Source organism: Mus caroli, unplaced genomic scaffold, assembly GCF_978045245.1.
Source record: "Mus caroli unplaced genomic scaffold, Mus_caroli_1 scaffold_12, whole genome shotgun sequence".
Lineage (NCBI taxonomy): Eukaryota > Metazoa > Chordata > Mammalia > Rodentia > Muridae > Mus > Mus caroli.
In genome coordinates, this window is record NW_028227267.1 from 72,491,198 (window position 1) to 72,504,872 (window position 13,675).

General features: G+C 44.8%; 1 long non-coding RNA gene across 1 annotated transcript; it reads right to left on the reverse strand.

Annotated features, from left to right (window-relative positions):
• Window positions 1-581: 581 nt before the first annotated feature.
• Window positions 582-7,068, reverse strand: LOC147001915 (uncharacterized). The gene is made up of 3 exons (XR_015044684.1): window positions 6,848-7,068; window positions 5,061-5,196; window positions 582-4,327 (listed from the first exon to the last, which is right to left on the reverse strand). It is a non-coding gene; the product is annotated as an uncharacterized LOC147001915 (long non-coding RNA).
• Between the last annotated feature and the right edge of the window lie 6,607 nt (window positions 7,069-13,675).

The window sequence follows — 13,675 nt, forward strand, 5'->3', positions numbered from 1 at the left end:
ACACACACAGGGCAGGGCACAGAATAGTTGACATAGTTGCTAACAGTAATCTGTGCCAGGAGGTTACAGGAAATAAAGCGGGGACCAGCTGATGCTGATGCTGCACTGCTGAAGCTGAGGCTCACAGGCCAGGGCTTTGCAGCCAACAATCAATGAAAAAAAGCATCCAGACTTGCCTCCACCTATGTCAGTGGCCCCAGGAGGTCTAAATGTCCCTGGGAAGCTGCTGGTAACACAGGCTAATTCTTAGTTTATGGGGTCTTCTTCATATCCTTCTCTTTCTTTTATCCCCTTTTGGGGGCTTCAAAATAGTGTGTTGATCTGGCACACTTTTGTTAGGAGAGGGAAGTCTTAGGTCTACCAAAAAATATTAAAGCTGACGGGTCAATGTTGATTTTTGTTCAATTTCCTAACAGCTTTCTCTTTGAAATAAGGGCCTCCAAGTATCTGTTTCAAGGGGAGGTACTACAATAACCTTTGCAATTCAGGGAGAGAGGGAGAGAGAGAGAGAGAGAGAGAGAGAGAGAGAGAGAGAGAGAGAGAGAGAGAGAGAGAGAGAAAGAGAGAGAGAGAAGGAGACAGAGAGAGACAGAGAGAGACAGAGAGAGACAGAGATAGAGAGACAGAGACATTTTCTGATGCAAGTTGTCATGGCACCATGGAAGAGTCCAGAAAAATCTGGTGAGATCATAGAATTTAATCGCCCTTTATACAGCCCTTTTCTTTTCCTCGATTTCACTGAGCGACCTGCATCTCCCAGCCATCGATTCATGAGCCTCCTGCAGCACATGAAACAGGGGTCCTCTGCCCCTTCCCAGCATGGCAGCAAGCATCCCTGCCTAATTGACCAGTTCATGATTGATTTCTGAACACATCGGTGTATAGGAAACATGCGTGTCGATTGCCAATGATGAAAGAAATCATAATTCATGAGACACAACCAGTTTTGACGTAATGTTCAATAAGAATCCGGATAAACATCGCTCTGTGAAGAAACCAATCCTCCCTTGGCTGTGCCCACGGTCGGTGGGATGCCAAGGGAAGGGAAGAAAGTTGAAGCCAGAAGGTCAACTACACATGGTGAAGACGCTGGTTCAGGGCACTGTGGGGTTAAAATGAATCCAAGTATCACTGGACACACAAACGTGCAATTCAGTGGTGTTCTGTAAGCCTGTCCCTGTATGTTGTGCTCACTCATTTATGTTCTCATTTCTAGTCCACGATATAAGTATTTGTTATGATGTATGCCATCCTTAAGAAAGAGAACTAACTTGGCACCAAACAGCAGGAAGAGTTTGCTTTAAGATACAGTTCATCTCAGCTATCTGTGGATAGAAAAAGAAAATCCCACAAAGGCCCTTCTCCTTAAATGCAATTTCCTCACCTGCAGCTAAGAAAGAGCATTCCCCATATACCGCCCTGTCAGTGCTATCAAGCTTGCTGCTCTCCCCCACAAGCAAGATTAGACGTGGAAATATAGGAACGTGCCTATAAATCGGAGGCAGGGCTCCTGGCTTTCGTTGAATGTTCATCTTGTTGCCACGTCACTGGATGGATTCAGACAGGCACTTTGCATGTCTATGTCTGACCTTGTCTGCAGGGCGAGAAGATTACAGAGACAAGACCTGGCATTTGTTAAACATGTTAACTGTGTCGGGCGCTATGCCTAATAACTTAATGTATCTTCTTTAATCCTTACACCAACTTTCCAAGGTAGATTTTTATCTCCACCTTTCAGAGGAGAACATGGAGGCTCAGAGAAGAGAATTAATTAGCCAGGAATGACATAAGACACATATGAGAGATCTGAGATGACCACCCTCCTCTCTGAGGGCCCGAGACTGGGTTCTTCTTGCGTTGTTTGTAATGGTTGGAGGGAAGTACTGGAACAAAGCATGGGCTAGGTGGCTTGAGCCACAGAAACAAACTGATAGCTTTGGAAGCTGGGACAGGCTGGTGGCAGGGTTGGCTCTTCTGAGGCCAAAAGAGAGCCTCTGTTCCACACTTCCCATGTGGCTTCCGGAGCTTTGCTAACTGTCTTTGCTACTCATTGGCTTGTGGCAGCAAAACCCCAGGCTTCCCAAGGTATTTACTCTCCCCATTTGTGGCCCAAGGTCCACTTTTTAGAATTTTTGTCTACCTTGCTCTAGGATGAAGTCTTAGCTACTATCTGCAATGACCTCATTTCCATAGAAGGTCACATTCTGTGATAACGAAGATTAGGACATAATTCATTCTGTAACTATGTTTACAAGTCTGCTATGGCTCTCAGAAGGAAGTGTGCAGGGTTAACTAGTTCTAGGCCAGGGTTAACTAATCCCAGGACCTAGCCAGAAGTCCCAGAGGGTATCATGACTTCAGAATACATGAGTATTGCTTCAGGGAGTAATTAGTACCAGTCTTTCAGAAACCTGAAAAATCACACTTGTCTGGGATGATCAGGAAATGTCTTCAATAGTGACAAGATGTAAATTTTTATATGAAAGAATAGCAGTTGAGAACTTTGTTGAGAGTCTGCAGTCCTAGGAGGCCAAGGTTGAGGGTCACCAGAGCCCAGCAGTTTAAGACAAGTCCGGGCAGCATAATGAGTGTATGTGTGCATGCGCGAGTGAGTGCATGCATGTGTATGTGTGTATGGGGTATGGCTTAATTTACAAATCAGTGGAGACAAAGGAGGTGTAGTCTCTGTGTAGAACAGCATGTATTTGATAGAAGTCGTGAGACAATGAGAGAAGGTATCAAACAAGGAAACTGACTTCCTAATGTAAGAGTTTAAAACTTACCCTTTACCCATAGGGCTATCCAAGCTGAGGCCTGGCATGCCAGTCTGAGAGAAGTCCCAGGTGCTTGTAGGAGAATGTTAGTGGCTAAGAGAGAAAAAGAAAAATGTTCTACTCCTTTCATCCTTCTAGATTTATTTTTCTTTCTGAGACAGGGTTTCCCTGTGTAGCCCTGGCTGTCCTGGAACTAACTCTGTAGACCAAGGCTGGCCTTGAACTCTGAGATCTGCCTGCCTCTGCCTCCTGAGTGCTGGGATGAAAGGTGTGCACTACCATCACCATCCCCTTCTGGAATCTTGAGTCAAAAACACCACCCTTCCAAGACTCCAGGAAAAAAGGCCTGTCGTCAAAACTTCTCTGTTGTATAGCCCATTGGAAAGTGATTTCCCATTAAAAAGAAGTCCCAGATTTAATGGCGTTGGGAGATAATGGATTAATTGGGAATATGACTTCCAACGGGCCCTTGAAGGAAACATAACACACTCAAATGACTCATCTCAGAACAGCTTAGTAAATGACAGGCTGGGATCGGTGAAGCCACAAAAAGAAGGTTCAATGCTTCTGGACTTGTCCCAGCAGCAGGGCTCCATCAACCACTCAGAAAGCCAAAGCAGGAAAGGGGACTCCACTTGGAAGGTAATGCCCAGCATCATCTGTGCCTAGAGAGAAGAGACACAAACAAGCCCACGATGACTGGGCTGGGCAGCCCGAGGAGAATGAACCTACAGTAAACATCTTCCCTTCACCTGATCCCATGCTGCGGCCTTTGCTCCTCCAAAGCCAGCGAGGGTTAAAGGTGAGGTGTCTGTTGATTTGGAGCATCCGGTCAACCTCCCAGGGCACAGAGCAGGGTGGAAATAGTTCACAATGGATGTGGAATGACAATGGAGGGTTTCTCAGCCAGGAGAACCTTTTAGTGTTTAATATGTTACTACACTAATGTCCAAAGGAGGCTCTGGGAGACAGTGTTATCAAACCAGATTTACTGTGTAACTTTTTCTTTTTCTTCTTCTCTTTTTTTTTTTTAAAGGACTTCTGGGACTAGTGATCAAAGAAAACCACTTTGGGAAGCTTTGATCTGTGAGGTGAAGTCTAAGCTTCCTGAATTGTTCAAGATCCTTTTAGATGAACGTATCAGAAAGCAATCGCAAGCTAGAAGAAACAAGAAAGAGAATTTTCTGGTTTCCAGAGAGGCGGCAAGTCCAGGAAGAGACACTGACTGGTGCACGACACGCCAGTTCAAAAGATGATCAGAACTCAGTCCCTCCCTCCGACATCCAACTCAGCCTTGCTCAATTCCGCTTACATGAGGGCTCACCCCATGAGGTGGCTGGCTCCCATACTGCTTGCTCTGCATCCACGTGCTCTCAGCCCAGCAGGTCCAGGAAGGAGGGATTTCATTGGACTTCATTCTTCCGTGTCCCCATGCACATCCGATGGGGACTGATTGCTCCTGCCGGGGTCGAGGGCTCATCTCTGCACAATTACTGGCATCAGTTCCTCCCAGCCCTTTGGCCACTGGGAGGATGACTGTTTTTACAGACTCACTAGGGTCATACAAGGTGGGGAAGGATCACACCAAAGAAAAAGAAATGAGGGTCATAGGAAAACATGCAGACTTTTCTAAAAAAAAAAACAAAAACAAAACACAAAACAAAAACAAAAACAAAAAAACCCATGCAGACTTTTGTTCAAACTAAAACCATCACAACTGCGATCCTGGGTATTTCTTAGCAGGGATTCCTTTGACTTCAGCCTCAAACTGTGAATCCTAAAGGGCACCCTGGCAACCCTGGTTCACTCACTATTGCTCAGCTACGAGGTCAATTGCCCCATTTTCCCCATGGTCCTCTCTGGTTTGAATTCCTGCCCACATACACCCAGAGCTGCAGTTGGTTTTCCCCCTGGTAACTCTTGTTGCAGTAACATTCCTATGTGATCCACCGGTTGGTTATTTATCACACAATGCCTTTTCTTGCTATTGTCCGTACACGCGTGTCTCATATCCCCACAGACATATCTGCATGCCAAACCTGAGCTCTGGAACCTTTGGTTCGTTTGTTATTAGGGGAAAAGTTCTCATCATGTAGCCCAGTCTGGTCTGGCTACTTAGTGGCCTTGCCGGGCCTCGGTCCCCATCCGCAGGTTGCCAGGGTCACAGGTGCATTGCACTGGCCCCAGGGTATCCTCTGTATGCTTGGTATCTGTCTCACTCGGTATGCCGCGGGTGCTAACCTAATTGTTTTGGTTGCTATTTCAGAAACTGAAGTAACACTTTACCTTTGTACAGCAACCTTGAAAAAATGTTCTTCCTGGGGTTTGGTCTCAGTTTCCTCGCAGGAGTGTGAGTGCAGATGGAAAAGCATAGCCTGTTCATTCACTTGCTCAGTACCCACCAAGTACCTCTGTGAACACGCTGCCAAGTGACACGAAGCCAAAAAAAAAAAAAAAAAGGGTAAGTGAGAAGCAGGCAGTTCCCTAAGGACATTAGGAAACGTGTGGGATGCAAAGTAAGAGTGAACGTTCTCTAAGGGAGAACACTATGTGTCAAGACACGTCACCAGTCTCCTGCAGAAGGGACCTTGGCAATAGCTAACCAAACGTCATATACCTTTCCCCTTGCACATGACCCAGCACTCTCAGTCCCAGGAGTTGATCCCCAGACAGGACTGCAAATGTGTGAAACAACACCTGTGTGAGATTTTTACTGAGGTAAGCTTACAAGAGGAGAAACTAATAAACAATGTTAATACTTAGCCTTAGAAGACAGGTGAAATAAATTATGGGGAAGTTTGATATATGTTATTTAAATAATTTTATAATTATATTGATTTTATAGTGATCGTAAATATAGGAAATGTCAAATATGGGTTGAGTGAAGCGATTTCCATTACACGGTGTTAAAAATAAAAAACACAGAGAGAAGGCGTCTGAGAGAGAAAGCAAGATAGAGTATTGAATACAATATGCCACCTAGGAAGAATTTTTGCTAAAATTATGGCTCTAATCTTGACTAAGTAAGCAGAAAAACTCAGGATGTGGTACCTTTTGTAAGATAACTAGTCTGGGTTCTAAAATATGGAATGCAGTGTGTCTTAGGGCTACTATTGCTGTGATGAAACACTACGACAAAAAGCAAACTGGGGAGGGAAGGGTTAATTAGACTTACACTTCCACATTGTAGTCCATCACTGAAGGAAGTCAGGACAGGAACTCACACAGGACAGGAACCTGGAGGCAGGAGCTGATGCAGAGTCCATGAGGGTGCTATGCAAGTCCATGAGGCTTGTATCTCATGGTTTGCTCAGCCTGCTTTCTTATAGAACCCAGGACCACCATCCCAGGGATGGCCCCACCCACAGTGTGCTGGGCCCTCCCTCATGAATCACTAATTAGGAAAATGCTCTCCAGGCTTGCCTGCACCCCTACCTTACAGAGGCATTTTCTCAGTTGGGGTTCCTTCCTTTCAGATGACATAAAATTGCCACCACACAATGTCAGTAAAGAAAAAGTACAATGAAATCCAGGACACTGCGGTAAGTTAAAAGAGACAAAAACCAAAACAGGCCAGGTGTGGTGGCACACACCTTAATGCCAGCACTCAAAGAGGCTGAGGCAGGTGGATTTCTGAGTTCGAGGTCAGCCTAGTCTATAGCGTGAATTCCAGGACAGCCAGGGCTACACAGAGGAACCCTGTCTCAAAAAGCCAAAACTAAACAAACAGTATTGAAAGTTGACTGATGAATCTTAAGGAAAGAATAAGATGAAGTTAAAAAAAAAAAACAGTTTAAGAAAAAACTCAGAAATTTTTAAGATGAGCTATTTATTGAGTTGGTTTTAATTTAATGTATTTAATGATAATACTACTAGTGTTGAATGGTAACAAAAGGAAATGGAACAGATGGATAGATAAATAGGCAGACAGACAGATTGGCAGGTAGATGACGGACAGAAAGAGTGAGAGAGGTAGATACAGAGATATATGGTGATAGAAGGTACAAAGAGATAATGATTATGTATCAATTTGTTAACTGGTGAATTTAGAAGAAATATAGACTTTCACTTACCATTCTTCTTACCTATCTTTGCATTTGGAACGTTAGTTGTAAGTAACTGAAGGAAGAAAAAAATCACAAGAATTATGCACATGAGGACGTTTTTCATTCCAAGTATAACTTGACTCCAAACAGGTTTCTCTATAAAGGCAGTTCAGATGATGTCATCATTTTCTCTCTTTTGGGAGACCTTGTCTTCTGTTCGTCCTGCTGTTCCATGGGACAGCGATAGCAACCCCCACAGGAGAGAAGGAAGGCCAGGGATGGAGCATGAGTGTTGCTTTCTGATTGGCCCAAGTTAGATCACTAGCCCAGTCGTTTGCTAGAGTCATCCATATGTAAAATCCAGATGCTGTTACCAAAATGCAGGCAAGTGGGTATGCCAGCCGGTGCTCCCCACGGGAGAAAGCAGGGGGAACAGCAGCAACAACATTAGAGAAAATGAAGGGATTATCATCATTCGACCATGCCGATCCATAGAGGAGTCATCACGCACAGCGACGCATCACCCCGTGACTTGGGGATGACAGGAGACGATTGTCCTTCCCTTGAACACCTACAGCAGAGGAGCAAACTGAAAAGCAAATAACTAGACTGCATCTCGACTGTCTCAAATATGCATTGCACTTGAACCCGAAAGCTAAAGTCTGCATTTGAGTGGACCTTGACCAACGGGATGGAATAAAGGTCTCAATCTGTTAACTAAGTATAAGATCTGAACTTCTGCCAGAGACCACCACAGGCTTCCTCCGTGCTCACGACGGCCCAATGGATTTGATTTGTTAGTGTTTTGGGGGCTGGGGGGTAGGCGGTGTACATGGGTGTGTGGAGTCCAGAGGACATTCTTGAGATGTCCCTCAGGTTCCGTCTACAGCAGCTGATGTTCTCTTGCTAATTGTGTTACCCTAAAAAACCTGTTTGCAGGGTCCCACACGTAGGCTAAAGGAAGCCTGTTCCCAGCTGGCTCTGATTGGTAGTTAAGAATTGCCGTACAGCCTATGGCTGGACAGAGGGAGACGGGCGGGGCCTTTAGCTTTACACAGGATAGGACATGGAAATAAAGAGACAGAGTCACCATGATTCGGAGGGAGACAGGTCAGATTTAGAGCTGCAGAAGGAAAATCATCCAAAATGTAGGTGAGAAGGAATGTAACCCCCGAAAGGGCTGTCCAGAGCGTCTTGGGCAGCAAAGACTAGGGAGCCTCCCAGAAGGAGCCAAGGCAACAAAGATAAAATATAGAATATAGAGGGTGTTAAACCAGGATTACAAGAGGGACGTGTGTGCTAGCCGGGGGGAGGATTAGAACTGATCAGCCTCTAAGATAGCCAAGGCATTTAAAAATTAACTGGTGTGTGTGTGTATGTGTGTGTGTGTGTGTGTGTGTCTTCCATTTGGGAATCCAAATAGCTCATGGGCAAGTGCACTCGTTTGACCTACCAAGAGCCAACACAGTATAGCCAACTATCCCTACACCATCCACTTCTTTGTTGTTTTGTTTTGGAGACAGGGTCTTTCATTGGCTTGAGGCTCACTGGTTAGGATACTTTAGTTGGATTGCAAGTCTCAGAGATATGCCTGTCTTGGTATTGGTGCTAGGATTAAAGAGTGAACCATCATGTTTGGCTTTTTTTTTTTTTTATAACATAAGTTCCAGGAATCAAACACGAGTCCTCACACGTACATGGCAAATGCTTTAGTGATTAAGCTACCTGTCTCACCTCTGGATTGTTCTTTAAACAGTGTATAAGTGCTCAAAAATTGCCCAATTTTTTTCTCCTTTTAAACATTGAGAAATCACCCTTTTCTCTTCTAAGCATGTACAAAGCACTGCCAACAATTTTTAAATGTTTTATCGTAATGCATATATATTGAATCCCATTATGGCTCATGGAGCTTATAAACAGTGTCACAAGACAAAGGTATTCATAAGCTGCGGTTTCATGTGAGATTCTTGAGATATCCAGCCTTGCAGAGGACCTGTCTCATCAGTCACTTTGGATGCCACAGATAAGATTTTACAGTGTTGCTCATAAAATGTTAGAGGCTTTTCTGTGTGATTGAAGCACCCATCAATTACCACTGTTTCCCAGGTGGTGCAGTGAGCTGATCGGCAAGGTGATGCAGACTCAAAGGCATTCTTCTGGTGCCTGGAAAACCCTGCATACAAGCATGCCCGGGAAGGTGATGTGGACAAATTCCAAGTCTGCCCTTCGATTAGCAGGGTCTATTCTAGACAACGGTTAGACAATGCAGGTTCTGCAAGGTTTTCAACTGTCCTGTGCCTCTTTCAGGGCTGTGACCACAGCCATGACAATGGAACATACTCTGTCAGAGTCCTCTCTGAATTCTGTTGTACTGAAGGTGTGCTGTCCACACAGGACCTTTCTAGACTGTTCTCATAGGGATATGGGCTTCATCTCTATAGATCTTTCTTCTCCCTGGGATAAACAGACTTAGGGTATAGGGAGCCATGGCAAGGAGATCCCCCTCCCAGCCTCAGCTCTTTTGGCATGTCAGCCTTTACCAGTCACCACTGTCTAAGACATGTGTACAGCTCTCTTTCACATCACCCTTGCAGGTCTTATGATATATATCATTTTGAATTTATTCTACAACCTTGCATGTAATTTCCCTTAATCTTAAGTGTCAAGGGCTGGAAGAGAGTTCACATACTGTCTATTGTGTTTATCTATTAAAAAAACAAACAAACAAAGAACAAAAAACAGGCTGGTGTGTTCTCTTCAATAGGGCAAACTATTCGCAGCCACTCTAGCCAGCCTTGGATCTCTCTCTACCCTGCCCCATGCCCTCTGTTGACAGAGGTCCTCCCCCTCTGAGTTTAGGGTAACCATCTTTTCCCCTTCATTGCATTCCACAGACTTAGCCATCCCAAAGGGCTAATTTGGTAGAAGTTGGAGAAAGCCACTGGGGCTTTGAGTCTGTGATTCATTTCCGTTGGCCTTACAGCAATGATGGAAGGCTCTGAGTCAATGCATCCCATTCTCAGGCCCGGTTGCGTGCTGTCTGCACAGCCAGGCCCCTTTGGCTCTCACTGAAGGGGAAACTTAAGCACTAACTGAGATTAAGTGACTCTCCTGAAGTCAAACAGGGATGGAATGAGAATTAGAGTCATGGCTTGGGAGAGCCTTGAGGATGGGGAAGAGGGTGACGATGTAGGGAGACCACCTAGCTGGGTTACTACCCTTTCCTCCCATTGCAATGACAGACAACTCTGGCTCTGGATGCTTTTCTCTGGTTAATAATTCATTCAGAACCTCAATAATGAATTAAGAGTGTTCGTGCTCACAGCATCCTCCGGTGACAGCTCTGTGCTCTGCTCCAGGAGGGGAAAAAAAAAATATATATATATATATATAATAAAGCCATCTGCAATTTGATGCAGTTCAACTCAGTTTGACATGAAATTTTTAGCCCACGTTGTGTGCCAAACATTGGGCTAGTTCTCTGAAATGCATATTGGGGGAAGTGCAATACCTGCCCACAGGAACTTGGAGTCTAATGCCCTATTTGTGCATTACATGGCATTTTATTATTTGTACAGTTTTTCTTTGGGGCTGCCATAATGCTGGGAGCACTTATTAGATTTTGACTTACAACTATGAAGAACACGCAGCATTCCCAAAGACACGATTGGTTAGTTTTTATTCAGCCGGATGAACTGGCAAATGCCAGCACACACACACACACACACACACACACACACACACTGACATCAGCTGCCGTCCTTCAGTTAGAGCCTTGGAAAGTCTATTGTAAATCCTTCCGTGAAATGTTTTGGCAGAAATGCTCATCCAGATATTATTCAGAGTAGAACTAAAACTGAGCACACATCTGTTGCGATGCCTCTACATGCAGGGAGGTCCGTGCTGGAAGGTCTAAACACCGGGGCTTTAAGTGCTTTGTCCAATTACATCTCATTTCCCAATCAGTCCTAACCATGCAAGCTGCTTTTCTGTTTGGAGTAAATAAAGTAGCCCTGGCACTTCCTTGTCCGGCCACATCTTGTGTTTCCCATTATTGTGACATGTTTTTAGAGTTTATGGCTGATCCAAGACTACATGAGAACAGACTCACTGGCAGAAATTCTGTTGAAAACAAACATCACACACAGGAGGAACAGGTTGGAGCGTGTAGTCTATGTAGCCCATTCGTTTGACAGACATTGATCAAGCATCCCACTAGACTTGGTACTTCTGACTTAGGCCAATGATCGATGTCTTTGAGACCCCGCTCTCCCCATGTGTGAAATACTCATGACCACCTCATGCAAGGGTGATGGTCAGAAAGGACAGACAGTTACTGTGTGAAAGTTCTCAGTCCAAGAACTCTCGAGACACTGCTATGGAGGAGAAACAACGCAATGAGACACTCCTACCTCGCTCTCTTCAAGTTGTCTTCCCAACCCTGTCTTCTTGAAAAAGTGAAAGTTCTATGATGATTTTTTTTTCTCTTTGAGAAAAAGAGAGAAGCTAACACAGATATGCTTTCACATGCGTGTCTTTTGATCTCTGCCAGTCCTCTTCCTGAGGTCTCGGGTCTCATAGCTTCATCTATCCTTCCTATGGGTCCTAAGAATTCATCCTTTGAGGATCACAGCCCATTCCTTCCCTATTCTCGAAGACCTCTTACTGTCCAGAGCCTCACTCTCTTCCCACCCATCTTGGAGTCCTTTACCTTCCATAAATAATGATATTGGCTCTCTTCTTGGCTCCTATTTGACACTGGGTCTGGCCAATGACAGCTCCCTTTCTCCTGGAAGTCAAGGAGACTCCTCCCTTCTCCGCCCCCCCCCGCCCCCCCCACACCCACTCACTCATTCCTGAAGCCATATCCTCTGACTCTATCTTCCTCACACCATGGAGAGAGCTCTTGTCAGTCACCATGTGTTTCTAGGCCTGTGGGTGTTACTTCATCCTATTCTTGGTTCCTGGTGTCTTTTTCATTTGGCCAATGCTGAGAACTGAACCCAGGGTATTATGGGTGCTAAATGCTGGTGATTTGTTAAGATTTCTGCCTCTTTCATAGTATGGTTATTTGGGTTCTCTACTTCCCTGCCAGGCCCTATCAACTACTTTAGGGGTCCCACATCCATTAGACCTGAGGATACTAGTCTTGTCTCCAACTAAGTCCCACAGAACTTCAACCTCAGCATATCTAGTAAGTAGCCAGCTCTTTGTCTTATGTCTCAGGTTCCATATTCTACAAACCCTCCTTTGGAATGTGGTCCCACCACCTGACAACCATTTCAAGTTACACATCTCGCCCCCAATTGCTTCATACATTTACAATTAATAGCCAGCTCCTGGGAACTGTATGTCTGACATGCATGTTGACTTGGTTGATTGTCACTTCTTCATACAGGATTCCTGCCTTTCTTCTTCTCATTTACACTCGAAGAGCTTCCTATTGCTAGTCTCCTCTGTTCTCTTCCCATTGTGCTACCAAGAGAGTGATCCCTGCCCCATCTACAAAAGAAAAACGGGCCCCATGAGCCTATGCAGCAAGTGCTGTATGATACAGCAAACCATCTAGGGTGAGATTCATGAGCTTCAAATCTCCAGGGAGGGAACACTCATCTCTTGATTCAGGTGAGAAAGGCCTTTTCTGTGGTGGGGTGGGGGGAGACCTAGAAAAATCTCGAAGATCATCGGCCCCTTTTAATAGATAGTTACTCACTCATATGTTGATCATTTTCCAGACCAAGAAAGGCACAGCCAGAAGGAAACTTCAAGTGCCCTCAGAACAGTGAACTGCCAGGGGCAAGGCACTTCAGTGTTCCTGAAACCCGAGCATCTCCAGGTTCTAGTTTGTCTTTTAAGCACAGTCTACATTGACCCATATCTGTTGGATGGGTTTCAAGTTCAGCCCCTGACTCTGCCAGTGTGCTCCCTGACTGGCCCCACACTTCCCATCTCCTTTTAACTTGAGAGGCAGGCTAAGGGAGGGATTGTTTGCTGTCTCCTGGAAGAGAAACTCTAGAAGGCGGTTGGTGTAGGCCTCTCCTGCAGGCACAATGACCACTTGATGGCTCCCAGACTTCCTAACAGAGTCGGTTCAGTTCGCAGCGACACCAAAGTGTGTTCAGACAATCATCAGGGTTTGAGTATTTCACGTTCAATTTTAGGGCCTATCAATAGATATGTAGCAATTCTATTTTCTGGGTAACATCAAATGTTTTTCTCGGTGAGCTTGATTGTGAAAGTTTAACAGCTCACTTACCATCTATCTCCCACTTGCCCCTGTACCTTGGATAGAAAAACAAATATTTCCCTTCATTCAGGGCTGATGTATTCCATATCCTCTATCAGATAAGGAACGGGACCTAGAGTCGATTGAATAAAGATATGTGCATACGTTAAAAACTCTAAGTGATAAGCTTTATAGTAATGCTATCTACTCACAATTTTATGAGAGAATTCTACTTGTATAGCACATAATGTAGTAACCTGCTTTATAGGCGTGCTCCCATCCCCCACCCCACAGAAATGACTCCATTGGCTTTTTTCTCGACTATAGGAATTGAGGGAACCGCAGAAGGAAAAGACAACTGAAGGAAAGGTCACAGGCATCAATTTGACTACTCAGCAGATGATTAACTATGTCTGCAGAGCAACCCCTGGGGCCAGGAAAGCTACCCTCACTGTCAGACACTCCCAGGTTCTCCCTTCAGTGCTGCAATTGCATCTTTGTTTTGTAGGCATCCATCAGTGTCCTGGTAACTTTATTTGACTGTAGTTTTCCCTCTGTATTCAAGATTAACCAAGTATGTAATAGTCCCTGTTGTCTCTCTGGGCTTGGGTTTTTATGTCAAGAAGGAA